The sequence below is a fragment of the Balaenoptera acutorostrata genome, chromosome 5 (assembly GCF_949987535.1).
Source record: "Balaenoptera acutorostrata chromosome 5, mBalAcu1.1, whole genome shotgun sequence".
Taxonomy (NCBI): domain Eukaryota; kingdom Metazoa; phylum Chordata; class Mammalia; order Artiodactyla; family Balaenopteridae; genus Balaenoptera; species Balaenoptera acutorostrata.
Genome location: NC_080068.1, coordinates 25,978,173 through 25,996,163, shown reverse-complemented (window position 1 = coordinate 25,996,163; position 17,991 = coordinate 25,978,173). Strand labels below are relative to the sequence as shown.

The 17,991-nt window shown below is 35.5% G+C and overlaps 1 protein-coding gene across 9 annotated transcripts in view; it reads left to right on the top strand.

The window, feature by feature from the left end:
• INPP4B (inositol polyphosphate-4-phosphatase type II B) overlaps positions 1-17,991 on the top strand; it is a 779,792-nt gene that overhangs the window by 133,547 nt on the left and 628,254 nt on the right. For all 9 annotated transcript variants that reach the window (XM_057546957.1, XM_028168300.2, XM_057546956.1 and 6 more), the window contains one exon: positions 15,729-15,791. The gene's annotated coding sequence lies outside the window, so the exon portion shown is untranslated. The remainder of the gene's footprint in view (positions 1-15,728; positions 15,792-17,991) is intronic.

The window sequence follows — 17,991 nt, the reverse complement described above, 5'->3', positions numbered from 1 at the left end:
CCAAATTTGTTGACTCCTAGAACAAGGGTGAAAGTAAGAGTTAATTTAATTAAAAATTTTTTTAATGGGTTAGTTAATTTCCAAATTTTTGGACAAAGTTTTATGCTTGCTTTAATGCATTTAGGCACAGAACCCACCTATAAATAAAATATGGCTATCTGACTAATCAAATTATCTTTCATTATCCTATAGGGGTAGATAATATCAAATAGAAAGACTGTAAAGAGGTGCAAAACTTCTCTCCCTGGGCCAAGTCAGTATGAAAGTGGGCAAAGGGTTCGTCAGTTCTTTCCTAAATTGTTATTTTAAAGATTAAGAGTAATGATATATATTAAAAACTTATCATAGTAATTAGCTTGAGAAAGAGGCCAATAAAATGTGCTCATAGCATTTTTCAAATATAAGGTGTTAGTTCAGTGATATTATGAATTTTTTTTTAATTATCTTTTCTTTCATCACTTTTAATCCAATGGACTAATAATAGCTTATTTAAGCCTCCTGCATTGATATTAAAATTTATTTTTGATGTCTTCTGGATTCCTAATTTCCCTCTTTCTCTTTTTGTTAGTGGTACTTTTATTTCATTCTTACTGGTGGTGGTGTGTACTAGTATGTCCTGATTGGCAATTTTTTTGACATTTCAACCCAATTTACTTCAGTGTACATTTCTGAAAGATAAGGATATTTATCTTATGTAACCAATTTATGGTTATCACAGCTGACGCATTAAAATTATTTCCTTTTTACTATCTAATAAGCAGGTCATACTCCTTTATTTTCCTATTGGCAGAATTTTAAAGAATGATCTTCCTTGATGCTATATAGTCAAGCAAATTAACCTTGTCTCAGCTAGCTCGTATGTTGGAAATCCGTTCAAGAACCAACAGCAAGAGATAAGGTGGTAAAGAAATTTGATAATTTTTTTCACGATATGGGTACTGGTGCTTCATTAAAATAGTAAAAAAGCACTTACTAGCCCAGAATTTTATATTACAAAATTTGTCTTATTTTAAGGTTTATGTTTTTTGCATTAATTTACTGTTTTTGAAACGTATTTTGATGGTTTTCCATATGGATATTTCTCTTTGAGGGTTTTATTAATTATTACGTTTGATTTTGGTTGTGTTGATGGTGGTTGCTTCAGCCAGAAGCAAAATCCTGTATTGCTACTAAGATATTTTTCTGGAACCTTTTCAGGACAACTTATATACAAAAACAGGAAACCCTAGGGCAGTTTATAAGTGAATACCTGAAAACTAAGGAAATCTGAGAAGAATTCACAAAGGAACTGAGATCAACGTTGTGCTATAATATAGCATAAAATCTCCCAGGATTTAGAGAAAACAGTAGCTACTCTGCTATTGATCGTTTAATTTAGGAGCTCTCTTAGACATTTACAAGGCTATACACCAGAGCTCAAGCATGTCAGCTCTGCCTGTCTGTTTCCAGTTGATGGCATTTGTAGTCACTTGGGGTGGGGGGGGATAGAGCACGTTGCAAGCAAATAGCTTTACAGACAACCCTAGAAAGGAAGCTTCTGTTTTACGTCCTCAAGAGTTAATTCAGTAAAATTCAGTAACACTGCAGGCAGTAAAGCTGATAGAGACAGTGAAGCCCTCAATAATAATTTTAACAGACCAAAACACTTAGTGGTAAAATTGATAAGAATACCTTTCACAAAACCTACTGAAATAAATTAGCTGAAGCAAGGATTAAGAAAACCTTTAGTTTAGAGGAATATATTATCTAAAGCAAGTTTCTTAAACTTTAATATTCCTAGAGATCACTTGTTGGTCTACCATTGGTCTAGGGTGGTACCTGGAATTCTGTATTTCTAAACAAGCTCTGAGGACATGGTGAGGCTGCTTGTTTATGAACCACCCTTTGATAATAAAGGGCCTGGAGTCTGAGAATTTGACTTTGGCAATAGCATGAGATAAAGGGTGAGAAAAATATACAATAAAATGTATAAAAATCAATTCAGAGACAAGTACTGAATGTATATGTGTGTTTAAATGTAAGTGGCATGATATATGTAAATTGCTTTAAAATCTTAGGGGATAGTACCCCCTCTAAATTCAAAGTATAGTGTGTATGCAATTCTAATGAATACATGAAAAATATAAAAAATAACAAAGATATACATAGAATAGAAAAATTTTATACAACGTACATTTAGAGTACAATGGGAAGCTTTGCAGTAAGAATAAATATTAATATATTTAAATAATAAGACCACAGGACAGACTATGTACCATAGTAATGGGAACTCGCATGGAAATAGCAGAGGTACAGTATCAGTGGAAGAGTTAAGGGAGTGGGATTGGTGATAGCTACCTGCCTTCAGATCCTCCTGCCTTTGCTCACTAGCTCTGTGGCTCAGGTAACTTCCAGTAATCAACCTGTCCTTCACTTTCCTCATCTATAAAATGGGATAATAGCGTACACAGCAGTTAAGATTGTTATGAGTATTAAGTGTATAAGACAGCAACTCAGAACAATGTCTGGTTTATATTTGATAGCACTAAATGTTTATTTTTTATTATCACAATAATAATAATAAGGTACTTCTAATTCAGACCTAGAATTTTAAAAATAGTGTTCAAAAAGTAGAAGTTTTCTTGGGTCCATTTTCTTGCTAAATTGCCTGTGGGAAAATATTTTCATTATTTATTTGAATAAACAATAGAAAGTGAAAAATTTAAGATTAAGTAAATAAAATTATCGTGAAATTAGAGTATATCATTTAGAGAAGACTGTTTTCATCAACTGAGAAAAGGTCTAAATATTAAAAAACAAAAGGATAGATTTAAATTATTCCCAGTATTCATTTTTTTGTATGTTTTAAACATGGAATGTGGCTTTTTTGTTGCTATTTTATTTCTGCCTTTCCTCTGGCAGGAAATGCCTGGGCCTGATTATTACCTTTGTGGTTTATCCATTATTGATGCTTAATCTAGGTATAATTATAATAAAGAGATGAAAAATTTTTTTGTATCTTATTGCTTGCAGACAGAGATAAATGTTAATTGTATTTCTTCTTTTATATGTATATTTTCTTTCCAAAGTTTAAATGCAGACGCTTCTAAAAACCTACAGTTCTAAACCTTTGTTTTGTGTTTTTCTTCCCTGAAATAATTGTTTCATAAAATAATAAGCGGGGGGAAATTAGAAAGGTATCCAGTTGACAGCAATTTTAGTATTTGCAAAAGGAAATAATGTCAAAGGTCAGGTATAATACTTAAAATCTGTCTCTAGGTATTTCCTGGCTAATGTAGCCCAAATTAAAAAAATTTCTCAAGCATATGTACTGCTAAATATGCAAATATGCTTTAAAATGGCATATACATATATTTTATGCTAGATTCCCTTTTATTAAACAAAATCAACGAGTTGTTCAATTTGGGAGGAACGTTATATGTTAAAAATATGAAAAGTGGCTTGTGTTCCAGGGAAAACACTAATGTTCTGTCTCCAGCTGCTGTCTTGAGTCACTGAACTTGTAGATGCTGAGGAAAAACATTTACAGATTGAGATCTGCTCTTTTATTTCTTCCCAATCATCTTTAAAATCAGGGATCATCTTAAAATGTATTTGTGCCTCTTTTTCAAGTGGTTCAGACAGATGGGTGGAGATTCCAATGCCACTTAAAAAAACTTATTGAAGTATAACATGCATATGGAAAAGTGGGCAAATCTTAAGTGTACAACTTGATAAATTTTTGCACAGTGAACACAGCTGAAGATCCAAAAGGCAGGTCAAGAAAGAGACTAATATCAGTACCTCAAAAGCTCCCCTTATGTCCGCTTCCCAGTCACTATATAACCCACAAGAGGTCCCTCCCACATTTTATATAAATGCTGTCATGTTGTATGTACTTTTTTGCGCATGACTTCTTACCCTAAACGTTGTTTGTGATATTCATCCATGTTGTTCATGTTACTGTGGTTTGTTCATTCTCATTAGTGTATAGCATTTCATTGTATGAATAGATCTTAATTTGTTCACCTGTTCTACTGTTAATGGAGATTTGGGCTGTTTCCAGTTTTTTCCTACTGTAAAGAGTCCTACTATGAACATTCTTGTACATAATTTTTGGCAACCATAGTACGCCTTTAGAGTGGTTATAAACCCAGTAGTGGAATTTGCCCAGCCATAAGGTATTGTATATGTCCACCTTTAGTAGATACTACCAAACTGTTTTCTAAAATTACTCCAGTTTCTACTCTCTGCCCACATCAAGTGGATGTGACAGTATCATTGTTCCATATTCTTGTCCACTCTTGATATTTTCTGTCCTTTTAATTTTAGTCACATTTGTCTGTGTGTCGTGATTTTTAATTTGCATTTACAAAGGACTAGAGTTGAGGAAATTTTAATATGTTTATTGAAAATTTGAATGTCCTCTTTTGTGCAATTTCTGTTTATGTCTTTTGTCCACTTTTCTACTGAGTTGTCTGCCTTGTTCTTATTGATTTATAGGAGTTTATTTAAATATCGTGAATATGAGTCATTATCTGATATATGTATTTCAAAGTTTCTTCTTGCACTCTGTGGCTTACCATTTCATTGTCTACTTGGCATCATTTGATGAGCATTAGTGGTTTTTTTTTTAACCATGTTTTCTGGGTGAGAATGAAACTTTATTTTTCTCCTAGTTTTACTAAGATATAATTGACACACAGCACTGTATAAGTTTAAGGTGTACAGCCTAATGATCTGGCTTACATACATTATGAAATGATGACCACGGTAGGTTTAGTGAACATCCATCCTCTCACATAGATACAAAATTAAAAAAAAATATTTTTTCCTTGTAATGAGAACTCTTAGGTCTTACTCTCTTAACAACTCTCACACATAACATACAGCAGTGTTAATTATATCTATCATGTGCATCACATTCTAGTATCTAGTTATCGCATACTTGGACGTTTGTACCTTTTGACCACCTACATCCAATCCCCCCTCCCATGCTCCACCTCTGGTAACCACAAATCTGATCTCTTTTGCTATGAGTTTGTTTGTTTCTTTGTTTTTGAAGTATAGTTGACCTGTAGCACTAAGTTAGTTTCTGTTACATAACATAGTGATTCGATATTTCTGTACCCAAGTTCTTAATTGAAATGTAGTCAAACTTACTGTGTTTTCCATTTATGGTTACCACTTCTGTTCTCTTTAAGAAATCATTGTCTACCCCAAAGAGAAAGATACCCTCTTCTAAAAGCTTTATTGTTTTATCAACCACATTTAGATATATAACCTTCTGAAACATATTTTTGTATGTGTAGGAGTTAAGATTCACTTTTTATCACAAATGGTTGTACAATTCAGTCGGTATGATTTAGTAGAGCGGTTGCCCTCTTCCCACTGCTCGACATTGTCACACTTGCCGTAATTTACTTGTATAATTAGTTGTCATAATTCGTATAGGTTTGTTTCCGGACTCTCTTTCATTCCGTATATCTGTTTGTCTGCTTTTGTACCAATTACACACTTGTTAATGACAAGAGCTTTCCAATAAGTTTGATATCTGGTAACTGAAGACCTCCAGTTTTATTTTTCTTTAATATCACCTTGACTAATCTTGGCCCTTTGCATTCCTGTATAAATTTTAGCTTGTAAAATTAAAACCAAAAAACTACTGTGATTTTGATTGTGAGTACACTGAATACATGGATTAATTTGGGGAGAATTGATAACCTTATTATACTGAGTCTTTCAATCTATGAGCATGATATATCTCTTTTTGTCTGCTTTATTTTCTCTAAGTAATGTTTTATGGTTTTTTGGTGCAGAAGTCATAAACATCTTTTGTTAGGTTTATTCCAGGGTATGTGAGGTTTTAAATTCTATTTTAATAATGTATAATTTCTATGTTTTGTTTGTTTGTTGTTATATGGTAGCACAATTGATTTTTGTACAATGACCCTAATTCAGTAACCTTGCTAATTAAAAAAAACTAATAATTTTTCTGCAGACTCAATATTTGTTAGTTTAATTTTAAATCTATTTCATTACTCATTAAAAGAAAGGGATTTAAACTTATTGTCTCCATTGTTATTTTTATTTAAAAATATTATTGGAATTTTTGTTTTAAAATATTAACTGAATGGTAGCATTAATTGATATTCATAATAAAAAGAAAAGCTGGACTCTAGGTGAGAGAGTAGGAAGGCGTGTTAGCATTTCAGTAGGTGCTAGTAAAATTGGAATTACTGCCTCTGGTCTGTCCTCATTTGCATCACACTCTTGAGTAAATGAGTCTGGCCTTTAGTTTTCTCATCTGAAAAATGATGACACTGGACTAGATACCTTTTAGTTCCTTTTTACCTTTTTAGTACCTTTTAGGGCTGGATGACTCAGACAACTTTTGGGTGAATGGTTGTGCTTTCAGATTTTTTTTCCTTTCTTCTACTCTTCCCCTATGGCATTGTGACTTGGAGTGGGGGGCAGTGGGCCTCTTATGATCTCATTTTGGGGGAGGGGAGTAGGGGGGCCATGCCCACCCAGGACTCTTGTGTCCCCTACTCAGGGCCCTTGGGAACTTATGTCTCCTTGAGATGCCACACATTGGCTATGGGATAATGGGGTTCTGTCTCAGGTTCATGTCTGTAGAAGCTTCCCTCCCTCCTCTAATGCCCCCTGATTGCTTCTATGTCATGTTAAATGCTGAATGCTGGTTTTTCTCAGAGTTCTCTCCAGTCTGTGCCCTGGAAGGTAGTCTGTTAGTCCTAATGCTCCTATTGCCATGTTCATGTGGGGTTTAAACTTAGAGAATGAAAATAATGACTCGATGTTTGACCCTTTCCTCTTCTATGTTCTCCATACAACTCTTGAACCCAGGGCAGTTTTCCATATCCTTTACATCATACCCTACATTTTCTGCACTCTTGACATTGCAGAACTCTGTGATCTGGTTCTCTAGGTCCGACTTCCAATATGTTAATGACAGCAAAGATTGTGTTCTTTAAAATCCTGTTTTCTCTAAGGAAAGCTTGATCTACAAGTCTATAGTCTTGCTCTGGACCAAGAATTCTTGCTGGATGTCAAGCTCTAAACACCTTTCTTATTTTATTTATCTTGTAACAATCCTAATCCTTCTTGAGGCAAGTGCTACCCCTGGCAGACAGGTGAGGTCAGATATAGAAAAATGCAAAAGTGTTAAATGTAGATATACTTCCAAATAATAGCATCCTTGTTATCTGATGGCCTATCTTCTCTCTCATTTATCATTTCCCTCTGCCTCCTTCCTATCTGACATATTTGTTCAAACATTCTTTATATTTTTCACAACAATAGGGATTTGTTATGCAATTTCTATCACAGAACATGGTGAGATATTTATGCTGCATGTTAGCTCTGTCTTATATTGGTTAATAGATATTTAATACATAGCAAGTGGCTATGTTCTTATTAGGACTCTCCTTCCCATGTGCTGAGTATTGAATTGAGCACTGACGGGGATGGGTGAGAAGCACAAGATACAATAACAGTCTTTTAGGAACTTAAAATATAGTTGGGAAGACATGACAGCACAAGACAACCCAAAAAGGCAATATAAATTATAGGCATTGATTATAATTGGTGTACAAGGTCAGAGAATGATAAAATCAACAGAGTCCAAAGTACCCCAGGGATCACCTGGGGAGAAGTTGGCATTAAAGCTTTGATAAGGCAGTAAATTTGAAGGTGCTGAAAAGTAAGAATTGAACCACAAGCAGAAGGAATAGACATGGAGAAAAGGAACTGGGAGAGAAGAACATGGGAGCCATTGAGCACCTTCCTGACTGAAAACAAGTTATATTGAAGAACAATGTAAAATTCATGGAATGTTCAGGAAACTTAAAAAAAAATCCAGTAGACATATTTTACAATCTGTAGCTGCTTCCCCCATGGGTCTTTTAAAGCTCAAATTATGAAAACTAATATCACAGGCTGTAAAATTGGAAAATTTTCACCTCTTAAGGCAATAGCTATCAGACACCAAAGTGATATATGAGATACATTACCTTCTAGAAATTCCCTAGTAGGAGCATGAGAGCTAGTTGGATGACCCCTACATTCCCAATACAAAAGGGGTGGGGGATCTGGAAATTAAAGGCAGATTTCTTTTTAGTGAACTGAGGCTTCACTAGCCATGTCCACAAGGAGGTAGGTTGTGTAGCACTTCCACTTTTCCCCTCTAAGTGCTAGAAAGAGGTGCATCAATGAGACTCAGTGAGAGTTTAATATGTATTCCTTGAAGTCTTGGAGGTGGCAGTAGAGACAGTGTTGGTTTCTAATTAATGTAAAGGCCAGGAGATGAGCTAGTGAGCAGCTCATGGTAGAACAAAGGAAAGAGGCTGAATTGGGATTAGCCCATTTTCCCAGGGTTTGCTGGAGAGTTCCCTGTGGAGCAGATGTGTGCAGTGAACGTGGACATCATCATGAGGCTGTCTAGGTCCTGTCCCCAAAGGCTGCCCTGAGGCTGAGCTGGTCTCAGCAGAGAGAAGCTGAAGGTGTCACTAGGAGCTGAGGATGTAGTAAGTGATAAAGTGAGATGTATGACTCCCATCAAGGGTTGTACAGATGAAAGGTCCCCAGTGATTGGAGAAGAGGGAGCAATCACTGAAGAACCTGGAAAAGCATCCATTGGTTAAGAATCAGCGTTAAATATATAGCAGCCCACTTAGATCAGTGACCAGAAAGTCACCTTTCCTTCTCCATTGACCACTTCTGTCCCCACCTCCCCTCTTTCACTCCACTCCCATATTCCAGAGGCATTGGAACCAAGGTTAACTGGCTGGGGAGGAAGGACCTGGAGAAACAAAAGGGGACCTTCTTCACTGGCTGCTGGTTTCCACTGCAGCAGATCCTAGGTATGGAGGGTAGACAATTTGAAGTTCAAGTCAGCTTTTTATATGTAGCTGGGCATTCTAATTTCTAAATTGAGACTATGGTGAATCAACGTAACTATAAGTTTATTGTTTTTTTTTTTAAGCGTCAAGTGTTCAGGGTATGGGTAAAGGCCTAATTCTTATTGGCTCAAAAGATGTTGCATTAGTTTCCTCGGGCTGCTGTAACAAACTACCACAACCTGGGTAGCTTAGAACAGGAGACATTTATTCTCTCACGGTTCTGGAGGCTAGAAGTGCAAAGTCAAGATGTCAACAGGGCCATGTTCTCTCTGAAAGGGCTAGGGGATCATGACTTTCTCAGCTTCTGGTGTTGCCAGCAATCCTTGCATTCCTTGGCTTGTAAGCACATCTCTGCCTCCCTAGTTACATGGACATCTCCCTCTGTGTCTTTTTCTTCACGTGGTATTCTCCTGTCTGTGTGTATGTTTGTATTTGTGTCTCATCTTATGAGGACACCAGTCATATTAGATTAAGGGTCTACGCTTACTCCATGTAATGTCATCTTAACTTCCATCCCTACTTACCTGCCTGACAGACTTAGTCTTTCCAAGTCCTTCCCTCCTGTGAAATTTTCTTAGAACAAACAGGACTGATGGTCAGTGAGTGTACATCAGTTCAGTTATTCTGATTGAATTTTTTGTAAAGATTATTTATTTATTATTATTTTTAAAAAAAATTTATTTTATATTGGAGCATAATTGATTTACAATGTTGTGTTAGTTTCAGGTGTACAGCACCAAAGTGATTCAGTTATGCATATACATATGTCTATTCTTTTTCAGATTCTTTTCCCATATAACTTATCACAGAGCAGTGAGTAGAGTTCCCTGTGCTATACAGTAGGTCCTTGTTGGTTATCTATTTTATATACGGTAGTGTGTGTATGTTAATCCCAAACTCCTAATTTACCCCTACCCCCACCCCCCTTTCCCCTTTGGTAACAGTAAGTTTGTTTTCTATGTCTGTGGGTACGTTTATATTTTGTAAATAAGTTCATTTGTATCATTTTTTAGATTTCACGTATAAGTGATGTCATATGATTATTTTTTAAATGACCCTTTCCTAACTGCAGAATATTCTTTCAATTTGTTCTGTTGCTTCAACACATTGTATGTTGTTGTTGTTGTTGTTGTTTTAACATCTTTATTGGAGTATAATTGCTTTACAATGGTGTGTTAGTTTCTGCTTTATAACAAAGTGAATCAGTTATACATATACATATGTCCCCATATCTCTTCCCTCTTGCATCTCCTTCCCTCCCACCCTCCCTATCCCACCCCTCTAGGTGGTCACAAAGCACTGAGCTGATCTCCCTGTGCTATGCGGCTGCTTCCCACTAGCTATCTATTTTACATTTGGTAGTGTATATATGTCCATGCCACTCTCTCACTTTGTCCCAGCTTACCCTTCCACCTCCCCGTATCCTCAAGTCTATTCTCTAGTAGGTCTGCATCTTTATTCCTGTCTTGCCCCTAGGTTCTTCTGACCATTTTTTTTTCTTTTTTTCTTTTTTTTTAGATTCCATATATATGTGTTAGCATATGGTATTTGTTTTTCTCTTTCTGACTTACTTCACTCTGTATGACAGTCTCTAGGTCCATCCACCTCACTACAAATAACTCAGTTTCATTCCTTTTTATGGCTGAGTAATATTCCATTGTATATATGTGCCACATCTTCTTTATCCATTCATCTGTTGATGGACACTTAGGTTGCTTCCATGTCCTGACTATTGTAAATAGTGCTGCAATGAACATTTGGGTACATGACTCTTTTGAATTATTATTTTCTCAGGGTATATGCCCAGTAGTGGGATTGCTGGGTCGTATGGTAGTTCTATTTTTAGATTTTCAAGGAACCTCCATACTGTTCTCCAGAGTGGCTGTATCAATTTACATTCCCACCAACAGTGAAAGAGGGTTCCCTTTTCTCCACACCCTCTCCAGCATTTATTATTTATTTGTACATATTTTGATGATGGCCATTCTGACCGGTGTGAGATGATATCTCATTGCAGTTTTGATTTGCATTTCTCTAATGATTAGTGATGTTATACAATCTTTCATGTGTTTGTTGGCAATCTATATATCTTCTTTGGAGAAATGTCTATATAGGTCTTCTGCCCATTTTTGGATTGGGTTGTTTTTTTGGTATTGAGCTGCATGAGTTGCTTGTATGTTTTGGAGATTAATCCTTTGTCAGTTGCTTCATTTGCAAATATTTTCTCCCATTCTGAGGGTTGTCTTTTCATCTTGTTTATGGTTCCTTTGCTGTGCAAAAGCTTTTAAGTTTCACTAGGTCCCATTTGTTTATTTTTGTTTTTATTTCCATTTCTCTAGAAGGTGGGTCAAAAAGGATCTTGCTGTGATTTATGTCATAGAGTGTTCTGCCTATGTTTTCCTCTAAGCGTTTGATGGTGTCTGGCCTTACATTTAGGTCTTTAATCCATTTTGAGTTTATTTTTGTGTATGGTGTTAGGGAGTGTTCTAATTTCATTATTTTACATGTAGCTGTCCAGTTTTCCCAGCACCACTTATTGAAGAGGCTGTCTTTTCTCCATTGTATATTCTTGCCTCCTTTATCAAAGATAAGGTGACCATATGTGCGTGGGTTTATCTCTGGGCTTTCTATCCTGTTCCATTGATCTATATTTCTGTTTCTGTGCCAGTACCATATTGTCTTGATTACTGTAGCTTTGTAGTATAGACTGAAGTCAGGGAGCCTGATTCCTCCAGCTCCGTTTTTCTTTCTGAAGATTGCTTTGGGTATTCGGGGTCTTTTGTGTTTTCATACAAATTGTGAAATTTTTTGTTCTAGTTCTGTGAAAAATGCCATTGGTAGTTTGATAGGGGTTTCATTGAATCTGTAGATTGCTTTGGGTAGTATAGTCATTTTCACAATGTTGATTCTTCCAATCCAGGAACATGGTATATCTCTCCAACTGTTTGTATCATCTTTAATTTCTTTCATCAGTGTCTTATAATTTTCTGCATACAGGTCTTTTGTCTCCTTAGGTAGGTTTATTCCTAGATATTTTATTATTTTTGTTGCAGTGGTAAATGGGAGTGTTTTCTTAATTTCACTTTCAGATTTTTCATCATTAGTGTATAGGAATGCAAGATATTTCTGTGCATTAATTTTGTATCCTGCTACTTTACCAAATTCATTGCTTAGCTCCAGTAGTTTTCTGGTAGCATCTTTAGGATTCTCTATGTATAGTATCATGTCATCTGCAAACAGTGACAGCTTTAAGTCTTCTCTTCTGATTTGGATTCCTTTTATTTCTTTTTCTTCTCTGATGGCTGTGGCTAAAACTTCCAAAACTATGTTGAATAATAGTGGTGAGAGTGGGCAACCTTGTCTTGTTCCTTATCTCAGTGGAAATGGTTTCAGTTTTTCACCATTGAGGACGATGTTGGCTCTGGGTTTGTCATATATGGCCTTTATTATGTTGAGGTAAGTTCCCTGTATGCCTACTTTCTGGAGAGTTTTTATCATAAATTGGTGTTGAATTTTGGTGAAAGCTTTCTCTGCATCTATTGAGATGATCATATGGTTTTTATCCTTCAGTTTGTTAATATGGTGTATCATGTTGATTGATTTGCGTATACTGAAGAATCCTTATATTCCTGGGATAAACCCCACTTGATAATAGTGTATGGTCCTTTTAATGTGTTGTTGGATTCTGTTTGCTAGTAGTTTGTTGAGGATCTTTGCATCTATGTTCATCAGTGATATTGGCTTTTAATTTTCTTTCTTTGTGACATCTTTGTCTGGTTTTGGTATCAGAGTGATGGTGGCCTCATAGAATGAGTTTGGGGGTGTTCCTCCGTCTGCTATATTTTGGAAGAGTTTGAGAAGGATAGGTGTTAGTTCTTCTGTAAACGTTTGATAGAATTCACCTGTGAAGCCATCTGGTCCTGGGCTTTTGTTTGTTGGAAGATTCTTAATCACAGTCTCAATTTCAGTGCTTGCGATTGGTCTGTTTATATTTTCTATTTCTTCCTGGTTCAGTCTTGGAAGGTTGTGCATTTCTAAGAATTTGTCCATTTCTTCCAGGTTGTCCATTTTATTGGCATATAGTTGCTGTAGTAATCTCATGATCCTTTGTATTTCTGCAGTGTCAGTTGTTACTTCTCCTTTTTCATTTCTAATTCTATTGATTTGAGTCTTCTCCCTTTTTTCTTGATAAGTCTGGCTAATGGTTTATCAATTTTGTTTATCTTCTCAAAGAAACAGCTTTTAGTTTTATTGATCTTTGCTATTGTTTCCTTCATTTCTTTTTCATTTATTTGTGATCTGATCTTTATGATTTCTTTCCTTCTGCTAACTTTGGGTTTTTATTGTTCTTTTTTCTCTAATTGCTTTAGGTGTAAGGTTAGGTTGTTTATTTGAGATGTTTCTTGTTTCTTAAGGTAAGATTGTATTGCTATAAACTTCCCTCTTAGAACTGCTTTTGCTGCATCCCATAGGTTTTGGGCCATTGTGTTTTCACTGTCATTTGTTTCTAGGTATTTTTTGATATCCTCTTTGATTTCTTCAGTGATCTCTTGGTTATGAAGTAGTGTGTTGTTTAGCCTCCATGTGTTTGTATTTCTTACCGAGTTTTTCCTGTAATTGATATCTAGTCTCATAGCGTTGTGGTCAGAAAAGATACTTGATACGTTTTCAATTTTCTTAAATTTACCAAGGCTTGATTTGTGACCCAAGATATGATCTATTCTAGAGATGTTCCATTAGCGCTTGAGAAGAAAGTGTAATCTGTTGTTTTTGGATGGAATGTCCTATAAATATCAATTAAGTCCATCTTGTTTAATATGTCATTTAAAGCTTGTGTTTCCTTATTTATTTTCATTATGGATGATCTGTCCATTGGTGAAAGTGGGGTGTTAAAGTCCCCTACTATGATTGTGTTACTGTCGATTTCCCCTTTTATGGCTGTTAGTATTTGCCTTATGTATTAAAGTGCTCCTATGTTGGGTGCATAAATATTTACAATTGTTATATCTTCTTCTTGGATTGATACATTGATCCTTATGTAGTGTCCTTCTTTGTCTCTTGTAATAGTCTTTGTTTTAAAGTCTATTTTGTCTGATATGAGAATTGCTACTCCAGCTTTCTTTTGATTTCCATTTGCATGGAATATCTTTTTCCATCCCCTCACTTTCAGTCTGTATGTGTCCTTAGGTCTGAAGTGGGTCTCTTGTAGACAGCATATATATGGGTCTTGTATGTTGTTTAATGATGGTTTTTTCATGAATTACTTACAAACCTTTCTTCCACTAAACTGTTTTTCTTGAGTCCTTTCTATTTATAATGGTTTCTCTAAAGTCTGTTGTATACCCTTCCTTGCAATCAGAGCTCAGTAGATGTTTTCTGAATTTGATTGAATATTTACAAGAGCAGACAGGGGTCATTTGCTTTAAGTGAATCTTGACGTATCCCAATTTCTTGGAGGACATCTTTAAATTAAAATCTCCAGCAAAGTCAAAGGAAGCTACTGCAGTGGAGTGACAGGTTACTTATTCTCCTGAAATGCTGTTTAATCTTTTTCCCTTGCCTGCCCAAAGACCTAAAACAACTCTTTATTTCCTTTGCCATCACAGAGTGTGACTAATAAATCAGCAAATTAAATAACATCCAGTATGGTAGGATTTTAATCATTCTACCATGTGGCTCACCAGGGCAGTGATTTTCAAAGGGGTTGCAAGATTTTTTTTTTTAAAAGGAGAACAATGATAAGAATAGTAATAGTGAGGTTCATAATTATATTGGCTAACATTCATTAATTCTGTGTCCTTTCTGTGTATTTATCTCACCTATTTATCCTATCAGTTCTATGAAGTAGAAAGAATTAGCTTTCCGATATTACAGGTGAGAAAGGAAGGTTTACAGAGTTTAATTTCCTTGCCTACGTTCACACAGCTAGTAAGATGTTTTGGTGATTGCAGTTATATGACTGTTCTTATAATGACTGTTACAGTCAAGTAATCAACATTGCTTTTAACTGTTAACATTTCTTCAGTCAAATAACTTTCTTAAGGGGTGAATTTAAAATTCTTACCTATCTATGTGATAGTCCTTCCTGGAGAGCTATGGCTTAGACTTGAATTTCTTATCCTGCAATCTGAACATTCAGATAATGATGCAATAAAATCCTTCCTGGGACACTCCTCAAGATGGTTATATGCTAAGGGAAGGAATAAGATATATTTTCATAACTTTTGTCTCCTATAAAGTACTTTTCTCCTCACTGCAGCTTAGAAAAGCTCTAAAATTGCAGCTCCTAAGGAGGGTAATCTGCAATTATTTACCATGTCAATCCACAGTATCTCATTTTATCAATTTTGTGGAAAGACAGAATAGAAAAACACCCAAACTTGCACAAATATTTTAAAAGCCATACTCACTGGGGGAGGGAGGAAACTAAGTTAGATAATTGCAAATTCCATTTCAGTCTGTTGCATTCCAAGTAAATGTTCTGTCCCAACATGGATTACATCTTATCTTTTGAAATGATTGAAGCTAATTCTTTTCCTTGCTCGAGTGCTAGTCTTGTTCCCATGTGAGAAAAGAGAGAGAAGCAAAGAAAACAGGGCTGAGGATCTGTGGCAGTCACTCTTGTTTTCAGCTGCGGGCGAGAGGGGAGTTTTTGGGAAGTTATTTGTCATTTAAAGCAAGTGGTTCCCAAGGCAGCTGCTGAATGGAGCTGAATATTTTGTTAAATGATTTTCTTCTCTGACCTTTATTACTAATAAATCTTTTTAAAGAAGCATTTAAAGGGTGAAAAGAAAGGTTTTTATTAATCTCTTTTCTTTTTACCCACAGAACCCAAAGAAATGGTGTCACCTGGCAAGAGATCTGCTATCCTTTATGAAAAATCAGACCAAGGTATGCTTATTTTAATATATATATTAGTCTGTTTAACTCTGATACATTCAACTGGTTGGTTTTTTTTGATTACTGGTTTTAACTATTGAATAATCCATCAAAAAAGTAAATCACTATCTGAAAAGTAAAAGGAATGATTTTTGATGACCATCATATTTAGGAAGTGACCAGTAAATTTTAAAATATATATTAGCTTGAAGCACTGTGGTTAATGATTAATTTTCCGACACTACTCTTGCATTTATGTTAATGTGTGGATAGGATCTTGACTAGAAGATTGTACTCTCTTTGTTTGGAAATAGGTCCAATTAGTGTATTACATTTACAAATGGTAGACAATAAGAGAATCAGATTCTTTTAATTAAAATTTTCCTCTTATTTAAGCATCAGTCAGATGGCTTTACATATTATTTTCTTAATAGACAAAAAAGTTCAGTATAAATTCCTAGAAAAACTTCATCGAGTTTGACGAAGACACTCTTACACAAAACATATATTTTCTTTGGAAAGATTGAATTATATCATACAGTTGTTGAATAGCATGCCTGATTATACTCAATGATTGCATATTTAGTTGCTAAATTTTCCAATTGCTATGTGTTTTGTTTATATATGTTAGCCTAAGAATATGAACAATCATGCAAATATTCTAATGGCATATACGTGTAAGCAAAGTGGAGCGTAGATGCAGATATAAAATGTGTGTATGATTTATGAATAAAGGTGATGTCTCAAAAGAGTTTTTAATAGAAAAGTTTCTGAAAAGTTAGAATTGTGGTGGGAACTAAGCCCATCTATCAATATTATCTGCTTATATAGCTATGAAGATATGATGTCGCTTTGTATATATCAACACACATACTGGATTTGTTGAAATGTGTACTAGGTCACATACTAATTGGAACTAAGTGGGTTCTATTTTTGACAAATTGTTGAATTCCTATAAAACACATGAGTGCTGTAACAAAGGAAGCATTTGAATTTAATGGACATCAGCAGAAAACTGGTTTATGAACTTTAATTTGCAGTGGAGCAAAAATAAATTGTTAGGTTGAATTACAAACTGGGGTGTTTCTACTTATTTTTGGCTTTTAGTTAATGCTTCAAGGGAGGAGTAAACCCCTTAAAGAAGTAGCTTCTCTCCTGTAATGGTGATTTTCAGTTGTAGGCACACTATACTAAAATGTTAAGTCAAACTGTAAGGTATTTTTCAAATGGTTAATGAAATCAATGGAGGGTTTCCTTTAGCTTAGAACTATTAACTGTGACTCCCTAAAGAGAGGCATTATAATGAGAACTAATACCTAGACAGTATGTGGAAGGGGTTGAAGCTGAGTGCTGTGAAACAAGCATAGGGAGATGTATGGTAGAAAAATGCTGGCTGAGGCGGAATCAGTAGAAGATGACACAGTAAAGACAGAGAAGGAAACACACTGAGTGAGATGGAGCTAATGAAGAGGGTCAAGGATCCATGCCCTTTAGAATGAAAATAAGGATGAAGAGAGGAAGCACAGACTATCCAGGATGCATTCATGTGAAATTTTTCTTTTTTCGGAGGTATGTATATACGAATACATTCAATTTTGTTAGGCTTTGATTTCATTTATTTAAGATAGGGATAAACTTACTTCGAACTGAATGTAGTAAAGAAAGGGTTGGGGTGTAGGAGGGAAATTCCCATTAATGTGGCAGAATGTCCAGCATCATGTACCCGGGAGTAACAAAGTTTGCTTCTCCCCAATGTGCCAATAAAGAACCAGTTCTGTATATTGGCAGTCCAAGCCCTTTGGTCTGATAACACTCCCAAAGACATTATACTCTAGGATGCTGGCTTTTGTGTGGAGGTTGGGAGTGGGGTGTGAAGGAGTAACTGGGGTGGGAGAAACGGTGTTCATGTCATCACCTCTTTAGGTTGGTCCTTTGGACTCATTGAAATAGGGGTGTTTGCAGCTTTATAAAATATTCCTGTTAATAAGACAAAGAGTGCTAATGTTCTGATGCTCTGTCTCTATTATCCTAAACGGGATATATGCATTTAAATTTCAGTGTTTAAATAGTAGAAGTTCAAGGCATATTAGTGAAGGTGCTATTTTTGGACAAATGGGACCATTCAGCCTTTCTCAGTTGCACGTGATGACTAACACACTCATTTTGTGTACCATTAACTCTGGCAATGGGGCTCGGAGAGCAATCTTTTGGG